The sequence below is a fragment of the Otolemur garnettii genome, unplaced genomic scaffold, assembly GCF_000181295.1.
Source record: "Otolemur garnettii isolate 467f Iridium unplaced genomic scaffold, OtoGar3 scaffold00063, whole genome shotgun sequence".
NCBI lineage: Eukaryota > Metazoa > Chordata > Mammalia > Primates > Galagidae > Otolemur > Otolemur garnettii.
Genome location: NW_003852458.1, coordinates 4624350 through 4629520, shown reverse-complemented (window position 1 = coordinate 4629520; position 5171 = coordinate 4624350).

Sequence of the window (5171 nt, the reverse complement as noted above, 5' to 3'; positions counted from 1 at the left end):
AGAGATTTGAGGAAGATTTATACTTCTCAAAGCCATCGCAGGCTAAGCTGGGACAGCTGAGGAACATGTCCCAGAATTTTCTTAGGTTTTCATTTGGGACACAATTTAACAAGCATGGTCATTTGGTTTCTACGCCATAGTAGAGTGGAAGTAAATTAGGGAGATGGGGTGCTGCTAGAGAGAGGTGCTACAGGAAAGAGGTGCACAACCTCGAGTCTGACAAAAGAAAGGCCAAATTTCAGTAGAGCAGTGGTTCTCAACCTTCTTAAAGCCGTAACCCTTTAATACAGTTCCTGTGGGTTGTGACCCACAGGTTGAGAACTGCTGCAGTAGAGTGAGAGTTTGAGGCTATTGAATGCAGGGGCATATCACCCTATAAACTTCACAAGCACTGAGATCATTTCTATACACACGAAAGTGTAATAGTTGGAATGGCAGTGGGAAGTTTCAGTTTTCAGGGAAGTTTACTTATGTGAACTAGTTTATTTTCAACGGACGCTGGACCACTGAAGTATTGGCACTCTTTGGCATGTCAGTTTTATTTCTCAAAAGAACTTTGTATTATGAAAAATTTTAAGCAATTAGGAAAGTAGAAAGGCTATTATCCACATATCCACCCCCTTCCCAGATTCAATACTTGTTAATGTTTTGCCATATTTGTTTCATCCATTTCTCTTGCATCTGTCATCTGTTCATCTGTCTTTTAGTTTTGCTAAATCATTTACAAGTAATTTTCAGAAATTTTGACACTTCAACTATAAGTATGTCAACATTTAACTCTAAGAAAAGAACATTTTTGTAACTATAATACCATAAATTATACAACAAAATTCACTCTAATTTCCTAATATCATCTTATATCCATCTCATAACTAATTTCCCCAATTTTCACTCACATACCTTCATAGTTAGATTTTTTTTTTCTGAATAATGAAAGATCAGGGCCAGGCACGTTGGCTCATTGCCTGTAATCCTAGCACTCTGGGAGGCCAAGGCAGGTGGATTGCCTGAACTCATGGGTTTGAGACCAGCTTGAGCAAGAGTGAGACCCTGTCTCTAAAAGTAGCAGGGTGTTGTGGTGGGCACCTATAGTCCTAGCTACTTGGGAGGCTGAGGCAAGAGAATCACTTGAGCCCAAGAGTTTGAGGTTGCCGTGAGCTATGATGACATGACACTCTACCAAGGGTGACAAAGTGAATCTCTGCCTCAAAAAAAAAAAAATTACCAAAGACCATACATTGCATTATTATGTTCATTTTTTGTAATGTTAAAAATGTAGAAACAACTTAAAAATTCAATAGTAATATATCCATTAAGCTAAGTATGTTACATCTAATCAAATGAAGACTTCAATACCACTAAGAATGCTAGTATAAATATTTGATAATATAAAAAAGCATTTTTGATATATTACTGATCAAAAAAGTTCTCTAAATATAGTAAAAGCCCATTTGCAGATATGTGTACAAAAATAAAGACATGTGTGTATGGATATACATACCTCCACGCACGCGCACACACACACACACACATTTGCAAGATTATATACCACACTATTGAAAATGGTCCTCCCGGGTTAGTGATATTATAAGTGACTCATCATTTTCTCAATTTTTGCTTACCTGTACAATTACTTTTGTTTATGTCTGCACTTACTAGGGATATATTACAAATTGTTGTTATGAATAGGTAAACAGTGTACTAGCATCACAATACTCCTCCTTCCCTTCTCCATCTCTCTCTTCCTCTTTTTTTGTCTTTGGCAGGGGCTGTGTTTGAACCCACCACCTCTGGCATATGGGGCCAGCGCCCTATCCTTTTGAGCCACAGGCACCACCCTTCTCTCTTCCTCTTTATTACCCTTTTGGTTGCACTTCCAGGAAGCAACCCGTGTTAAAAGGGTTACTACTGTGTGTATGAGAGTCCTTGGGTTGCCATCAACAGATATTCCTTTTCACTAATGTAAGCAAAAAGGAACATACTAGAGGGACAGTTGAGGTTCACAGACACTAAAGAAAATGTGGAGAATCAATCACGAAGGAGGGCAAAACCACTGTAGCTCGGGAATTACAAAGTGAGGGAATGGCCTGTGTAGCAGGGCCTGCTTGGGCCAACAGTCACTATTGGGATGAGCAAACTCCAATCATTCTTCTGTCTTGCTGGTAAAGATTTAAAGTCTCAGAGAAGACACTTTATTGGGGAACTGTAAGCCACAGGCCTTCTTCATTCTATGACAATACCAAAGAAGAGAGGGGAGGGTGCATCTCCTTCAGGCAGGTCACTGGGTTTATGTTTCTATGCATTCACATTTTGGTAGGCATTTCTTGACTCCTAAGTCATTTCAGATTCCTACTCATACAAATGATAAGTATTAATAATCTGGCATTTTATAGTTCAGATTTATTGAAGTTGAAAACCTTTTTGTTTATTGGCTGTTTCTTTTCATTTTTCTGTACACTGCCTACTCATTTTCTTGGCCTAATTTATCAAATGGATTGTTTGACTTTTTCTTATTGCTTTATAAGAACTCTATAAATAATAGGCAAATTGGGTCACTGAGATTATACATTGTAGATTTTTCTTCCCAATTTTCTGTCTTTTATTTTTATTGTGACTTTCTGTTCTTGTCTTTATTTTGTTTTCCTTTTTGTGCCATTCAGAAGTTGTCAATACCTGTGGAGTCAAATGTAATTATAAATTCCACAAGGGTAGAGTTTTGTCACCACTGTGTTCCCAGGGCTTGTCACAATACCTGGAACCCTATTGACATTCAAAAATTTGTCAAGTGAATGGATTTACCAATCTTCTCCTTCATGACTTCATGACTTCATGACTTCTATCTTCTGTTCTTAAAAAGATCCGTTTCCCTATTCCCAAACTACAAAACTATTCCCCAGGTTTCTTCTAAGATGGGTCTGGGCCATTATGGTTTAAAGAGTGAGGTTATTTTATACACGGCAATCAGAGAAATCATTTAAAAAGGAGATTCAATCATAAAACATGTCCCAAAACACGAAGAATCAGTAATTCCTTACCACAAGCAGTAAGACCCCCGCCTCCCTCTGTGACTGCATCATGGGTACTTTTTTGTGTGTTGCTGCAGGGGCCTGCCTTACCAGGCTTGTTCCTGACCTCAGGACCTTTGCACATGCTTTTCCCTCAGCCTGAGATGCTCATCCCCAGATCTTTGCTCAACCCTCTCCTCCGCATTGTACACTTCCCCAGAAAGTCCTGTCTGACTTGCCACAGCTATGGAATTCCTCTCCTTTTGCCCACCCACATTCCATGCCTTTATGTTTACCTTTGTTTTCCTTCGAAACACCATTACTTAAATTCTTTCATTTTTTTTTAATATATGGGAATTCTATTAATATGTAATTATAATTAGGGAAGGGACTTCCTCATCCCCAAGCCTAAAACAGTGCTTGTCTAGTGCTAGTAAAAGTTTGTTGCATGAATCAGTATATATAAAAAGAGATAAATTGATTTAAGTAAATTGTCGAAATCCATTAATCTTCATAACTTTTTTTCCTAAGCCTAATTATATTCCATAATACATGATCTAAAATGTGGCAAAATGCAAAGAAAAAGATGATTTTTACATATTATTCTAAAAAGAATTTGGCAGTGCAATTAATTTTATGTCTAGAGATTTAAAAAATATTATTTAAACCATAACAAGAGTATGAGAAAAAGCTCATCCTATGATATTAAGAGAGAAGAATAGGAAGTAAAATATGGTATAAAAGAAAAGGGGTGGCGCCTGTGGCTCAAACGGCTAGGGGGCCAGGGTGGTGAGGGTTCAAACCCAGCCCCAGCCAAAAAAACAAAGAAAAAGAAAGAAAGCATGAAAGGAAGTACATCAGAATGTTTAACAGTGATTATTGGAGATTGAAATGTAAATAATTTAATTTCTTCATCTTAATTAAATTAATTAATTAATTAATTTATAGTTTAGAGACTGGGTCTCACTGTGTCGCCCAGCCCAGAGTGCAGTGGCATGATCATACATAGCTCACCATAACCTTGAACTTCTAGGCTTAAGTGATCTTCCCATCTCAGCCTTTGAAGTAGCTGAGACACCTGGCCCCCCCCCTTTTTTTTTTTTTTAATTTTTTGTAGAGAGGAGGTCTCACTATGTTGCCCACGCCCGGCCTTAAGAGATCCTCCCATCTTGGCCTCCCAAAGTGTTGGGATTACAAGCACTAGCCACTACATCAGCCTTTTTCCTTTGGATTTCTGCAACTAATTTTGTATTACAATAATGTAGTATTATTTTATAATTTGGGGAAAAATAAATCATTTTAAATATACTAGCATTTTTCCTCTCATTTTTCTTGCTCAGAACTGCCAGGCAGGTTACATGCAAGCCCAAGTGAGGCCCTAAGGAGAAGATGCCGCAGGCTCAATTCTGTTCAGATACGTAAAGATGATTTGCCGCTTACTAGACACGCAGCAGGCATGTGCAGGCCAGAGGCCAGAGTGTTAAGCATGTTGTGAAACTCTTCGGCATTTCCGAAGAGAGTAAGATTGTGCTTTGTTTCCTTCGCACTCTGCTGTTTCAATAGCCAAAGATATCCGATAGGGTTCTGGAATACTGCGTTAGAGTCACTTCCAAAGGGGCGAAGGAAGTGACGCACAACCACCACTGCCTTGGCAGGATACATCCGAGCTGGCTCTGCAGGTTCTGAGGTCTCTGAGATGCTCAGCTAGGAGTCTAATCAGCCGTGCAGCAGTCAGCCTTCTTCAGCCAGGACCCTTGAGCACGGGGGTGGGGCTGGGGACGGGTCCCGGGAGTGGAGGGGTTGAGAGCGCCTGACACCAGGTAAATTCACCTTGTGTTTCTTCATTTCCCTTTCTCCGCCTTTGGACGCTACTGGATAATATCTTATGGTTATGTATACCAACTCAAAGCAAATTCAAGAGATCTGCTTTTTACTGCCCCCCTATATTGCCTCATTTCTTTGTGTTGTAGTGAGAGCTAGCCTTCTAGAACTGACCCAATTGTGTCTGCATTGAAACTCTTAGTGGTTCCCACTGCCTGGTAGCTTTGCTCCTCAAAGTGTAACAACTGGAGAAACAGCATTGGCCTCACCGGGGAGCTTGTTCAAAATGGGGACTCTCTCTCCAGACCTATTGAATCATAATCTGCATTTTCAAAGATCCATATG